The sequence below is a fragment of the Protopterus annectens genome, chromosome 1.part0, assembly GCF_019279795.1.
Source record: "Protopterus annectens isolate FY-2018-M chromosome 1.part0, PAN1.0, whole genome shotgun sequence".
Classification (NCBI taxonomy): Eukaryota; Metazoa; Chordata; order Ceratodontiformes; family Protopteridae; genus Protopterus; species Protopterus annectens.
This window is the reverse complement of record NC_056725.1, coordinates 468749507-468764653: the sequence shown is the minus strand read 5'-3', so window position 1 is coordinate 468764653 and position 15147 is coordinate 468749507. Positions and strand designations below refer to the sequence as shown.

Genomic DNA, 15147 nt, shown 5'->3' with positions numbered 1-15147 from the left:
GGGAGTTAGAGAAAGAGTACAGGAGACTAGAGGGCCAAACATTGATCAGAGTGTCTCTCAGGGACCCCCTCTTCAGGGGGATCGGAGCAAAGAACCAGCTGCATTTGGAACAGATGGGAGAAGCAAAATGATCGCAGCAAGGTTGGCTCCATCAATGAAAGATCTGAGTCATGACTGTTGAGTTGAGACACTACTTGTGAGGTAGCAGAAGAGATCTGCTCAGCCTATCTGCTAGAACACTGGTCTTCTATGGAATGTGCATTGCCATTAGAAAGTTGCTGGAAGATATTGCCCACTACAACCCTTGCATCGCTTCTTGACACAAATGGTAGGAGCACATTTGTCCCTTGTTTATTGATGTACCAAGACTAACATGTCGGTCTGGACAGAAAGTAACCCTAGAGGAAGGACATCCTGAAAGGCCTGAAATTTTAGGACTGCCCTCATTCCTGAGACACTGATGTAAAAAGTACAGTTGTGTACACTTACCATAAATGTAGATGTTCGAGTGTATTCACTGCAGCAGTCATCACACCTGGGTTATCTGCCTGCAGGTAGCCCTCAGTCGGCCGGAAGAATACCAGAGCCTTAGAATTTACGCTTCGGATGCTGTCGCTTCTTCCATGACATCAGGTCGTCAGGGGTATAAAACAGGCAGCAGACGCCATTACATCAGTTGTTCTTGCCCCAAATGTCAGGAGCCCGCAAACAGGAAGCTAGTATATGGTAGGGAACACCTCCAGTAAAAAGTAAATACCAATGCCATTAGGAATGGCCATAGAGAGGAGAGGTAAAAAGATAGAGAAAGCCAGGGGGCTAGAGGGAGGGAAACCAGGACTGCAACAGTGAATACACTCGAACATCTACATTTATGGTAAGTGTACACAACTGTACTAAGTTCTTTGTGTTTCACTGTTGCACCCATCACACTTGGGTTGATTCCCAAAGCTGAGGAAGGATGGAGGCAGTCAAGAAGTGATAGGCCTGGCTAGTAGGCCTTGCAAGACTGCTGTAGCAAATCCAGCTCTGGATTTAGAAAAGATTGGTAAGTGGTAATGCTTGGTGAAGGTGTGTACAGATCTCCAGGTTGCAGCCTCCAGAATGTCCCCGGTAGGGACTCCCCTGAGAAAAGCTGTAGAGGTGGAAGTAGCCCTAGTGGAATGTGGTCTGATCCCCTGTGGGGTAGGGTTTTCCATGGTGCTTGTAGCAGAAATGGATGCAGTGTGCTATCCATTTGGAAATAGTTTGCTTTGATATGGCCTTACCCTCTGCCCCTGTAGCAAAGCTGACTAGTAGCTGGTCAGATTTTCTGAAAGGTTTAGTCTTGTCAAGGTAGAACCTGAGCTGTCTGTGCACGGCCAAGGAGTGCAGGATCCTTTCCCCTTTATCCTGAGAGTGGAAAAAGGTTGGCAAATGGATAGATTGGTTTAGAGCCACACTGGCCACCACCTTAGGCATAAAGGATGGGTTAGTCCCGAGGGAAACCCTGTCAGCATGGAAAATAATGAAGGGTTCAACAGCAATTAGTGCCTGCAACTCAGACACTCTTCTTGCTAAAGTAATAGCTAGAAGTAAGGCTGTTTTCCAAGATAAAAATTTTAACTCTGCTGAAGCGTTAGCTTCTCCAGTACAAGTTAAGGTCCCAGGCAGGGGTGGGTGCTCTCCTAGGGGGCCTTAAGTTGTTAGCCCCTCTCAGGAACTGTTTGATGAGAGGGTGAGAAAATAGAGGTGGCTCCTTATTATAATGAGCTGAGATGGCAAAGGCATGAATCTTAATGGAGGTGAAGGATAGGCCTCTGTGCAGTAGCTCTGCTAGGTAATCCAGGATTAGAGGTAAAGAGGACACTGCTGTGTCCTTCCTTTGAGACCAATTCCAACAATATCTTTTCCACTTTTCAGCATAGGATTTCCTAGTACTGGGCCTTCTGGCTTCAAAAATGACATCCAGCACCTGTTTGCTGAGGGTTGCTGGTGGAGTATTCAAGGGATAAGCCAGGCTGTAAGGTTTAGGGATTGCAATTGGGGATGCAAAATCTGTCCCTCCTGCTGTGATAGCAGGGTGTGAGTCTGGTGAAGGTGCTAGGGTGGCACTGTTGTCAGACTGCGCAAGAGTGGATACCAGTGCTGGCGTAGCCAGTCTGGGGCAATAAGAATTGCCCTTGGCCTGTCCTGTTTTATCTTGAGTAGTACTTTTGAGAGGGGGACAGAGGGAAAAAGGCATAAATTGAGAGTTTTTTCCGATTGAAAGGATAGGGCCATCCACTTTCCAGGCTGTGCTGTGAGGGTTACTGGTGCAGAATTTGCTCAACTGGTGGTTCTCGGGGGAGGCAAATAGGTCCACCTCTGGTGTCCTCCACCTCTGGATCAGAAGGCTGAAGGTGTTGGGCTCCAATTTCCATTCTTGTGGGTCTAGGAGATTTCTGCTTAAGTTGTCTGCCAGTGAATTTTGTTTGCCTGGCAGGAACTGAGCTTGTAGATGCACTTGGTTGCTCAAGGCTGTGTTCCACAGGGCCATGGCTAACCTGCAGAGTGGGTAAGAATGGGTTCCTCCCTGCTTGTTTATGTACCATATAACTGGTATTTTCTGTTTTTATAAGCAGTTGTCCTGGAAGGATTAGGTATTTGAAGGCTGTCACAGCATTATATACAGCTAGCATCTCTTTTTGACTGATGTGCAGGAGAATCTGGGCTAGGCTCCAGTGGCCCTGAATGCATTTGCCCGCCATGTGAGCCCCCCCCCCCCCCTGCATAGTCTGATGCGTCTGTTGTCAGGGTTTGGGTGGCGAGGGGTTGAGTGAAAAGCAGTCCCTTGTTGTGGTTGCATGCTTCTGTCCACCAAAGGAACTCTGCCCTTGACAAGGTATGATTAGAATGACCGATTCCAGATCCTGAGAATGCTGGCACCAAAGACTTAAGTACCACTAAAGTTTCCACATATGCAGTCTTGCATATGGAATTAGCAGAATACATGAGGCCATGAACCCTAAGGCTTGCAGAATTTTTTTGCAGATAGCTGGGATCTAGTGGCCATCTGTTTGAAGTAGTTTGTCAGATAGACCTGTTTTTCTAAAGTGAGAAATGCCATCTGGGAAGTTGTGTCCAAGCTTGCCCCCAGGAATAGAATCTTTTGACTGGGTACCAGTTGTGATTTCCTTTTGTTGATGGTACCCCAATGAAGTGAGAAAGCTTTTAACAAATGCCAGGTGCTGAAGTAGCAATTCCTGACTGTCCGCCTGAATCAGGCAGTCGTCCAAGTATGGAACATTTGGATATTTTTCTGCCTGCAGTATGCAATGGCTGGAGCCAGGCACTTTGTGAATACTCTGGGCGCAATAGATAAGCCAAAGAGAAGTGCAGAGAACTGATAGTGCATAGAGCCTGCCCTGAAGCGTAGATATTTTCTGCATGACTCCCTTATGGGGATGTGCAGATAAGCTTCTTTTAAGTCTAGAGTGACTAACCATGCATCCTTGGCTAGCACAGGGAGAAGCTGTTGCAGAATAAGCATCTTGAACTTTGGGACCACCACAAAGGTGTTGAGAGTTGACAGATCCAGGATTGGGCACCAAGAGCCCTCTTTTCTGGGCACCAGGAAAAGTTTGGAGTAGAAACCCTGCCCACTTCGTTCTATTGGAACAGGCTGAATAGCTCTGATATTGAGCAGGGAAAGTACTTGCTTTTGAGCCTCTGTCCACTGGTTTGGAAGAAGGTCTGGAAACCTGCTTGGGGTTGACAGTGTATGGAAGTAGAATCTGTACTCCTGGGATACAATGTCTGGGACCCATCTGTCCAGAGTAATGGACATCCATTTTTTTGCATGAAGGGCAAGTTTTCCTCCTAGGGGTGCAAGTAGTTGGGCAGGGCTGGGAAGGATAATTGAAAAGTCATTGTGAACTTTTTCCATAAGGGGGCAGCTTACCACTCCCTGTTTTTGAGAAGGGGGTACTCCATTGTTTATATCTCTGCATACCCTGAAACTGTAGTCTGGGAGGCCTGTTTCCCTTGGGTTTGGTCTGAGAAGGCCTGGGAGGGGCTGGAAAGGACCAGTTTTTTGAAGGCCAATGCCTACTGAATCTAGGTGGTTGCAGTTGTAAGAATTCTTTAACAGTTTGCATAGATTTAGCTTTTTCTTCCATTTTTTTAAGAACCTCTTCTGCTTTGGTGCCAAATGAACAGCCCTTATTTAAAGGAGCATCTAGTAATTTGGATTTGACATGATCTGGCAAGGTCTGTTCCTTCAGCCAAGCATGCCTTCTCAGTACAGACCCAGTGACTGCAGCCCTGCAGGATGCTTCTAGGGCATCAAAGCCACACTGCAAAGTATGCTTACTAACGTGGTTTGCAGAATGCAAATAAAACAAAGAATGTAAATCTTTATTTTCTGCAAAAGCTGGAAGTAACACCATTTTTTGTTTAATTAGTTCCATAATATGCTGCTGGTACTTCAACATGTGAAACTGGCAATTCAATGCCCTGATAGTAAGAGTTGCAGAAGTATATACCTTCTTACCCCATCTGTCTAAAGCTCTGGAATCCCTGTCTGAAGGGGTAGGACTTTTGGCTGTAGTAGCCTTAATACCTTTAGGTCCCTGGGAAATGGTCTCTGGATCCGCAGTAGGACTCTTGAAGATAAATTTGTGGGAATCAGGTACTCTGTAGTACCGGTCAGGTTTCCTAGGGGCCGGTGGTAAAGTATCTGGAGTAAGACTGGATTCCATAAAAACATCATCTACAACATCCAGGACAGAGGGTATGGCTAGAAGCCTGTGCTGAGGCAACTTTAAAAATTCTCTAAGTCTCTTTTTGGACCAAGGTTAGTCCTGGCATTCCCAGCGGAAGTGCTCTCTTAAGGTATGCAAGGTTTCACCAAAAGAAAAATCATCTGGAAGGGAGGCAGAGGGAATGGATTCTTCTGCATCAGAATCCTCACAGGGTGATAAGGGCATGCCCTGATAATCAGAAGGGTCAGAGTCATCGGACTCCTGGTCTGTAGAATCAGAATGTAAACTCAGTTCTTTGTCTCTTAGCAGGGGAAGGCTGGCTTCCCCTAATTAGGGTAATAAGGTATTCAGCCATTCCAAGCATTTGTTCTTGTGGCATGGGAGCTTAAGCATACGCTTTGGTCGGATTTCTAGGTGAAGTGCATACTCTGGGCCTCAGAAACTCTGTAGTTTTAGCTAAAAACGAAGTCGTCAGTTTAATTCGAACATCGGTAGGTTGGAATACACCCTCAGAAGCCGGTGCCTGCACAGCGCCTCCGGACCCATCCAAGGTAGAGACATCTGCAGGTTCCGTAGTCGAAGAAGCATCTCGCGGCATACCAGACTCTGAATGGGCCTCAGCAGAGGCCTGCGAATCTGTAGAAGTGGGCATCAGGGGCTGGAAAGGCACCTCACTGAGTACCGGTGGACTGGCAACTAGCTTAACGGAAGCGTCGTCGGCAGTTTTGGACCTATGCGGTCTGTCTCTGTCTAAGTTTTTTCAGAAGATCGGTAGTCGGATGGCTTACCGAAGCCATTTCGGAATACGGAGAACGAGAGCGAAAGAATAGCTCGGGCGTTAAACAAGGTACAAAACCTACAGCAAGGGACGTCATGGTCTGGGCCTAAACAGGTGACGCAGTAAGAATGAAAATCTCTGTGAGGTATTTGCTTTCCAAAGGCAAGACAATTGTTAACTTTTTCTGACATCGGTTAGAGCAAGAAAAAAGGATCCCCCAAAGGGGTACAAACTCGAGCACTACAGGTAGCGGCCGATCGGCACTTGCGAACCGCTTCAGGCTCCTCCTCGGCAAAAAAGACTGATGTAATGGTGTCGGCTGCCTGTTTTATACCCCCGATGAACAGGAAATACACCTCTGGGATTCCTCCTGTGTCCCTACTGGACAGGGGCATTGGGTGCTGATTTGTCAGAACATGGGCTAAATTCTTGGCTAGGCTTATAAGGGTCTCAGGGCCAATAGCTTAGTAACTTCCTATGATCAAAAATAAAATGTGGACCAACCCCCCAGCTTCGAAGGTCTTGACGACCAAATAATTTTTTCTTCAGATCAGCTTGACCTGAATAACTGCTTGGGCATGTGGAAAGTGCACTTGAAGCTTTGGAAGCTGGCTGGCTGTTATACCTTAAGCAGGTATAACCCATAAAGCCCAGGCTACTGCAGGCCTAATCAATATAGCTATGGCTACTGCAGCAGTGATCAATATGATGAACATCAGGTAATTTAAAGCTCCAATGGCCAGGATAGTGGACATTCACACTTCATTATCAAATCTGTCCAGGGTTCTACCCTCTTCATCATAAGGCAAGGTTTTTTTTTAGAGGCGTTGCCATTGTTTCTCTAGGGTCCTGAGGAAACCTCAGGATCTGATGCAGGGTTTTAATACAGGTGCTTATTAAAGTTCATAACACTATGAAATAGTATTCAAAATGAAATGCTGTACAACAATGGCCAATGAAGTAAGTTCTCTTGGAGAATAGGAAGTGTGGTTAAATGATATAAAACTTAAAGTGCAACATATATAGCAAAAAACTTGCATACATTTCCAGTACTTAAATTAAATGCACTTACAAGACATTCACGCTGTGAATGCAGTTATACCATAGAGAAATGATGGCTCCAAAGTATCCAGTCTTATGATGGCTTCAAAGTATCCAATCTTTTTGGTCTGATATACAAAGTATCCACACTGAAGATGTAGTAGCTGCTATGCGACTGTGATGAACTGTGATAACAGCTTAACCAGTCTAACAGATCAAATAAAAGCTTCTAGCTTTAATGGCAGCTAAAATCCTTTTATTGTAGGAAAAGTTAAAATCTTCATGTCAAGTTAAAATCTTGATGTAGAATAAACCAGTCCCTATGTATTCCAAACGATAAGCGCTTTCGGTATCTTCTTCAGATCGTAGAGATTGGGACTGGAAGTTCCTTTTTATAGCGTTTGCTTCCTTTACTGTTGAGACAATCATTCAATCATCACACTGTCAATCAGCTGTTTAAACGGACCAATCCTCTTTCCTCTCAGCTGGGGGTGTTCCCTTTCCTATACCTTTTGCTTTTGAGGGGTGTGACCAGTCATGAATTATTAAGCCAGACACACCTCCATGTTAGCTGATAGTTGGTCTTCTAGCTTTTAGTATAGGTCTCAGTGTAATGATGTTATTCAAGCCTGGCTCAATATCAGCACGGAGGTTCACAATCCACTTACTCTCCCTGCATTCGGTAATATTTTCAATGTCGCCTTTCCTTATTCCAAGCATGGTGTTTCATCTACATGAGCATGTATTGAACTCAAATAATCCATGGTATGAATGCATCAGATTTTATGGTCGATTTGTGGATGATCTTTTTATTTTATGGGAAGGAACCGTACCACAATTTGAATCATTCCATCAATATCTAAATAGGACTACTACTTTTTTAAGCTTTACAGCAGAACACTCTCATAATCAAGTTGCATTTTTGGATGTGAATGTTATTCTTAACGAAAACATGTTGGAAACCGAATTACACCGAAAAAATACATGGAAAAATCATTACTTGTTGAAAAGCAGCATGCACCCCAAACATGTCACTAAAAATATTATGTGAAATTAAACACAAAGAATACATAAAAGATGTAGCAAAGATGAGACAAGAGAAAAGGAAATTTTGTTTCTACAACAAAACCTAATAAAGAGAGGCTACAATGAAAAAGATGTGAATGCTCAAGAAGTTATCCAAAAGAAAAACAAGACAGAAGACAGAACCACCAGAGTGATGTTAGCTTACAGCACAGACAACACACAAGTTAAATCTATAATAAGGCAGTTTTGGCCAATCCTCACCCAGGATGCCTAGCTAAAAGACATTGTAGGTGAAACACTATGCTTTGGCTACAAGAATAAGAAAAATTTAAAGAGGTTACTTTGCACAAAGGATGGGTTTAGCAAACATAAAATCGTTGGACATAAAGGCACATTCAAGTGTGGCCACTGCACAGCATGCCCACTGACTGACTGTAATAACGAATTAACATCCAAGGACAAAGAAGAAATACACCTTTAATGTCAAAGCCACTTGTATAACCCCCAATGTGGTGTACATGGCTACCTGAAAACTATGCCCTGCATTCTATGTAGGAAAAACTAATCAGATGTTTAAAAATCGCATTTTGAGACATCAAAGAGATTACCAATAAAGATCTAGATAATGCTTTAGCAACGCATGCTGAAAGAAATGTCAGTCATTCTTTCACTTATAAGGTAATAGAGAATGTATATAGTGGAATAAGGAAAGGCGACATTGAAAATATTACTGAATGCAGGGAGAGTAAGTGGATTGTGAACCTCCGTGCTGATACTGAGCCAGGCTTGAATAACATCATTCCACTGAAACCTATACTAAAAGCTAGAAGACCAACTATCAGCTAACATGGAGGTGTGTCTGGCTTAATAATTCATGACTGGTCACACCCCTCAAAAGCAAAAGGTATAGGAAAGGGAACACCCCCAGCTGAGAGGAAAGAGGATTGGTGCGTTTAAACAGCTGATTGACAGTGTGATGATTGAATGATTGTCTCAACAGTAAAGGAAGCAAGCACTATAAAAAGGAACTTCCAGTCCCAATCTCTACGATCTGAAGAAGATACCAAAAGCGCTTATTGTTTGGAATACATAGGGACTGTTTATTCTACATCAAGATTTTAACTTGACATGAAGATTTTAACTTTTCCTACAATAAAAGGATTTTAACTGCCATTAAAGCTAGAAGCTTTTATTTGATCTGTTAGACTGGTTAAGCTGTTATTACAGTTCATCACAGTCACATAGCAGCTACTACATCTTCAGTGTGGATGCTGTGTATATCAGACCAAAAAAGACTGGACACTTTGAAGCCATCATAAGACTGGATACTTTGGAGCCATCATTTCGCTATCGTATAACTGCATTCACAGCGTGAATATCTCGTAAGTGTATTTAATTTAAGTACTGGAAATGTACGCAAGTTTTTTGCTATATATGTTGCACTTTAAATTTTATATCATTTAACCACACTACCTATTCTCCAAGAGAACTTTACTTCATTGGCCATTGTTGTACAGCGTTTCATTTTGAATACTGTTTTTACTTGTTACTGATAGCTGTACTTTAGCATTAGGAGGTACCCTTTATTATAATATAACACCATGAAATGGTCGGGTATCCTAGGGACAGGGGGGCTGGGAGTCAGGCTGCAGGGAACCGACTTAAATGACCATCCTCAACCTCTAGAACTGGAGGAATAAGTCAAGGGGTTTGTGTTCGGGAAGCCTAAGAAATTCTCTTACTCTTCTCTTCAACTTAATGTCTCAGGATTACTCCCCAAAAGAACAATCCTCAGATGGTGTGACTGAAAAGTACAGTTTTGTACCTACCATAAATGTAGATGTCCGAACAGGATAGCATCTGCAGTCCTAACAAATGGGTTGTCCTGTCGTCAGGCAGCCCTTCGGTCGGCCGGATTCCAAAGTCTGGGTCTGGCCTCGGCTGGTGTCGCACTTAACCCGACGTCATCTCTGCTGGTCTTCGGGTATAAAGGCATCAGCCGACGCCATTTTCCTCAGTGTTTCTTGCCCCAGATGCCAGTTGCCCTCTTGGAAAACTAAATTTTGGGTAAATGCCAATGTTTCCAAAAAAATAGTAGGCAAACACAAAAAATAAGCATGTATGTACATATATACAAACAAATACACCATAAGAGATCCCCCCCCCAGCTAGCTATTAGGAGGGTAAATACCATAGGAGTACCACAGAGGGGAAGGAGGGTGGGTAATCCTGACTGCAGATGCTATCCTGTTCGGACATCTACATTTATGGTAGGTACAAAACTGTACTATGTCCTTCAAGGATGCATCTGCAGTCCTAACAAATGGGTAGAATACCATAGCCAAACTAGGGGAGGAGGAAGAAGAATTATGGTGTAGTTAGGATCCCTTGCAATACAGCAGTGGCAAACCCTGCTCGGGATCTAGAGTATAGAGGTAAGTTATAATGCTTGGCAAATGTATGCACGGAGGTCCAAGTAGCCGCCTCAATAATGTCCTTGGTAGCCACTCCTCGTAAGAAAGCTGTGGTAGTGGCTGTAGCCCTAGAATGAGGTCTTATGTTCTGTGGAATTTGCTTTCCATGGTAGGAGTAACAGAATTTTATGCAATTTCCTATCCACTTGGAGATTGTCTGTTTGGAAATTGCTTTTCCTTCCCTTCCTGTTGCATAAGCTACTAGAAGCTGGTCAGTTTTTCTATTGCCCTTGGTTCTGTCCAGGTAGTAGCGCAACTGTCTATGTACATCCCAGGTATGCAGCAGTCTTTCCCCCCTGTTCTGTGGATTGGGAAAGAAGGTAGGTAGGTGGATTGCCTGGTTTAGAGACACTCTGGATACCACCTTAGGCATAAATGTAGGATTAGTTCTCATGGACACACTATCTTGATGGAAGATTAGGAAGGGTTGTACTGCCATTAAGGCCTGTAGTTCCGAAACCCTTCTTGCTGAAGTAATTGCCAGTAGGAAAGCAGTTTTCCAGGATAGGTGTTGAAGATCTGCTGTTGCTGCTGGTTCGAATGGAGGGAGTGTCAATTTTTCTAGCACAAAGTTCAAGTCCCATGCTGGTAGTGGTGGTTTCCTAGGAGGTTTTACATTCTTGATTCCTCTGAGGAACTGCCTGAGTAGAGGATGTGAGAAGACAGGGGGATCGAAGCTGTATTCTGCAGAAATAGCTGATGCATGTATCTTGATGGAGGAATAGGACAGGCCTGTATGGAGAAGCTCTGCCAAATACTCCAGGATGTTGGCAATATCTATCTTTGACACATCTTTTCCTCTTTCAGTACTCCAAATGACAAACCTTTTCCATTTCCCTGCATAGTTCCTTCTTGTAGAAGGTCTGCAGGCCTCAAGGATAATGTCTTTAACCCTTTGGGATAAATCTGGGTTAGTTGCTGTTATGTAATGTTCCAGGCAGTCAGTTGCAGAGTTTTTAGGTTTGGATGCATGATGTTGTAGTCGTTCTGAGTTAACATCAAAGGCATCAGGGGTAGTGTCCACGTTCTCCCCCGAGACATGCTCCTCAGCAATGGATACCAGTGTTGTCTTGGCCAATTTGGAGCTATCAGAATTATCCTTGGACATTCCTCTTTGATTTTCAGTAGTACCTTGTGCATCAAAGGAAGAGGTGGGAATGCATATGCTGTCAGGCCTTTCCAACTGAAGGATAGAGAGTCCACCTTCCATGCAAGTGGGTGGTATGTCCTTGTGCAGAATTTCTTGAGTTGGTGATTGAGTGGGGATGCGAATAGGTCTATTTGTGGCATCCCCCATTTCTTTGTGATGGCCTTGAAGATGTCTGGGTGTAGCATCCATTCGTGAGCATCCGAGGTAGTTCTGCTTAACATGTCTGCTAGGATGTTTTCTTTTCCCGGTACAAATATTGCCTGTAACTGAATGTTGTAGCTCAGAGCCATATTCCATAGGTCCAGAGTCATTCGGCATAGGGGGTATGAATGAGTGCCTCCCTGTTTGTTGATGTACCACATGAATGTGGTGTTGTCTGTCCTTATCATTAAATGGCCTTCTTTGAGGAATGGTCTGAAATTCTGGATTGCTAGTTTTACTGCCAGCATTTCTTTTTGATTTATGTGCAGGTGCAGCTGATCTGGAGTCCATAATCCTTGTATGCATTTGTCCAGCATGTGGGCCCCAACCTAGGTCTGAGGCGTCCGTTGTGATGGTTTGGCTTGCTTGAAAGTTGTGGAAGGGCAAGCCTGGGTTTGACTGGCATGCTTGAGCCCACCATAGGAACTCTTGTTTCAGGCATGGGATTAGTGGTATTTCGGTTTCTAAGCTGTGCCTGTGTTGAGATCATAAATTCTTTAGGTACCACTGTAGCTTTCTCATATGCAGTCTGGCATGGGGGACCAGGATTATGCATGATGCCATGAAGCCCAAGGCCTGCAGTACTTTCCTTGCTGTTTGTTTGTTCTGCTTTGTCAATGCCAAGAAGTAAAGAGGGAGTTGTTCTTGTTTTTCTGCAGTTAGGAATGCCATCTGTTTTACTGTGTCCAATTCTGCACCCAAGAATGTTCTTGTTTGGGATGGTATCAGTCTTGACTTTTTTAAATTGACTGTGTATCCCAGGGCTTGTAGTAAGCAAATGACTCTTTGTAAGTCTTTTGTCAGCTTGCTTTTGTTGTCCGCTTGTATCAGGCAGTCGTCCAGGTATGGATAAATTTGGATTCCCTGTAGCCTGCAATGAGCGATTACTGATGCCAGGCATTTTGTGAATACTCTGGGCGCAGTAGATAAGCCAAAGGGCAATGCTGAGAATTGATAATGCTCTGATCCTGCAAGAAATCTGAGGTATCTTCTGCAATTTGGTCGTATGGGGACGTGCAGGTATGCCTCCTTGAGATCTAGAGTTACCAGCCAACACTCCTTGCCCAGCATGGGAAGAAGTTGCTGTAGGGTCAGCATTTTGAATTTTGGAACAATGATGAATGTGTTTAAACGGACAGGTCGAGAATAGGTCTCCAACTTTTCTCTTTTCTTGGTACTAGGAAGAGTCTGGAGTAGAATCCTTTGCCCTGTTCTGTAGGTGGTACCCTTTCCACAGCTCTCATCTTTGTTAATTGAGCTATCTGTTTTAGAGCTACTGTTTTCTGATTTGGAGGTAGGTTTCGCATTCCTCTTTTTACTGGTAAGGTGTGGAAATGAAACCTGTAGCCTTGGTCTATAGTTTGCAAAATCCACTTGTCTTTTGTGATATAGTGCCAATTTTTTGAGAATAAGGCTAACTTTCCGCCTAAGGGTGCTGCTATTTGTTCCCTGGTAGGCGGTGTCAGAGCCAAGTCACTGTGATTGTCCTGTTGCAGTGGCAGTGGTTGTGTCTGTGCCTCGTTGGTTATTGCCTTGCCACTGGCGTCCTCTGTAGGCACCTCCTCTGGATTGATTTCTGCCTCTGGAACGTCTATTCCTGCCTCTCTGAGATTTAGAGGAGTCTGGAAAGGACCAATTTTTGGAAGGCCAGTTCCTGCTAAACCTTGGGGCTGAACCTGTAAGAAATCTTTAACTGTTTGTACAGATTTTGCCTTCTCTTCCATTTTCTTCATTACTTGCTGGGCAGGAGAACCAAATAGACTGACCTTATCCATAGAAGCATCTAATAGCTTTGCTTTAACATGATCCGGCAAGACCTGTTCTTTCAACCATGCATGCCTTCTTATAACTGTGCCAGTCATGGCTGATCTAAATGAAGCCTCCAGTGCATCATAGCCACATTTTAAAGAATGGTTACTAACCTGCTGAATGTTATTCACCATTTCTAAAACATATTTCTTATCTAAGGAATCATCAGAGGACAGTTTCTTAGTTAACTGATCAAGCATAAACTCTTGGTATTGGATCATATGAAACTGACAGTTCAAAGCTCTAGCTGAGAGAGTAGCAGAGGTGTAAACTTTTTTACCCCATCTCTCTAAGGACCTGGATTCCCTTTCAGAAGGGAGAGGGTTTTTTGCTGAGGTCGAAGCTACTGCCTTAGGCCCCTGGGAGATAGTCTCAGGATCTGCAAGTGGAGCCTTGTATAGGTGGTGATGAGTGTCCGGTACCCTGTAAAACCTATCGGGCTTGGCCGGGGCTGGAGGTAAAGTATCAGGGGCAGTGCAAACATCATTAAATGCATCATCCACAACAGGAAGAACTGGAGGTATAGCTAAGGGCCTATGTTGCGGTAAATGTAGAAAGGTCCTAAGCCTTTTTCTTGAATCTGAGAAATCTTGTCCCTGCCATTGGAATTGCTCTCTCATGGCATGTAAGGTTTCCCCAAAGGAAAATTCCTCTGGTGGAAAGGCAGAAGGAATACATTCTTCAGCATCGGAATCTTCATAAGTAGAAAAAGGAGCCTCTGGATGGTCTGTAATGTCTGAATCATCAGAAGAATCATCTGAGGACACTGGCTCAGGGGGCTCTGCTCTAGGTCTCTTTTCTGGAGGCTGAGAGGCCCTGTCTGGGTAAGATTGGGATCCCCTTATTAAAGAGATGAGATCCTCTGCCAGAGTAAGCATTTGAGAACTGGAACTGGGCCTGTGTGAGGGGGGCTTAACAGGCACTGATTTAGCAGTTTTGGCTGCTTTAGCCCTGGCAAAGGCCTTTATAGACATGGCTGCAGGAGGCCTAGCAGCACCACGTGCTGGGGTAGAGACATCCAAAGGGATGGTGTCCGATAATTCTAGAGGAACCACATTAGTAGGCAAAACTTCAGAGGCCGATTCAACTAGGGTAGCAGGAGCCTCGGTAGTAGGCAAGGATTCGGCTGAAGATTGACCCGTTTGCTCGGTTTCGGCCGAAACCGAGACACTCGCGGTTTGCTTAACCGTGGTTTCGGCCGGTCTTTTTCTTTGCGTTTCTTAACAATTTGAGAAGTCGGAGGATCCGACGGCATAATGTACGCAAAATCTGAGACGAAAAACTGTTCAGCAAACTCCGACCGACGCCTAAGCGTTCGTCGGTTGAAGGAAGCACAGGCTAAACAGGCTGCTACGTCGTGGTCTGGGCCTAAACAAGGTAAGCAGTAAGAGTGGAAATCTTTATGAGGTATTTGTTTCCCACAAGTTAAACAGTTATTCACTTTTTCTGACATCGGCTGAGGCAAGAAAGAGTCCCCAACGGGGTACTTAGCTTTTAGAAGTCTTCGAAGTAGTATTCGGTAGTAGTAATCTCTGGATCTGACCGACCGGCACTTGCGAACAGCTTCTGCTTCGGGCGCCACGCGGCAAGAAAGACTGAGGAAAATGGCGTCGGCTGATGCCTTTATACCCGAAGACCAGCAGAGATGACGTCGGGTGAAGTGCGACACCAGCCGAGGCCAGACCCAGACTTTGGAATCCGGCCGACCGAAGGGCTGCCTGACGACAGGACAACCCATTTGTTAGGACTGCAGATGCATCCTTGAAGGACATCATTGTTTTCATTTGACTTAGAGTTGGCATATGATCCTGTGGAAATGTGGCCCACGTAAACCGTCTCATCTTCATCTGAGGCAAGCAGATCTACATGACGTGCTTCCCAAAACTGGATCAATCCCTGGAAGACCCTCATGTCATTTCCATTAATGAGGGTCTATCCTTGCCCTGC

At 44.5% G+C, this 15147-nt stretch overlaps 1 protein-coding gene across 1 annotated transcript in view; it reads right to left on the bottom strand.

Annotated features, from left to right (window-relative positions):
• The window catches only part of SMC1A (structural maintenance of chromosomes 1A), a 1753330-nt gene that overhangs the window by 779277 nt on the left and 958906 nt on the right, over positions 1-15147 (bottom strand). The gene's annotated exons all lie outside the window — the stretch shown is intronic.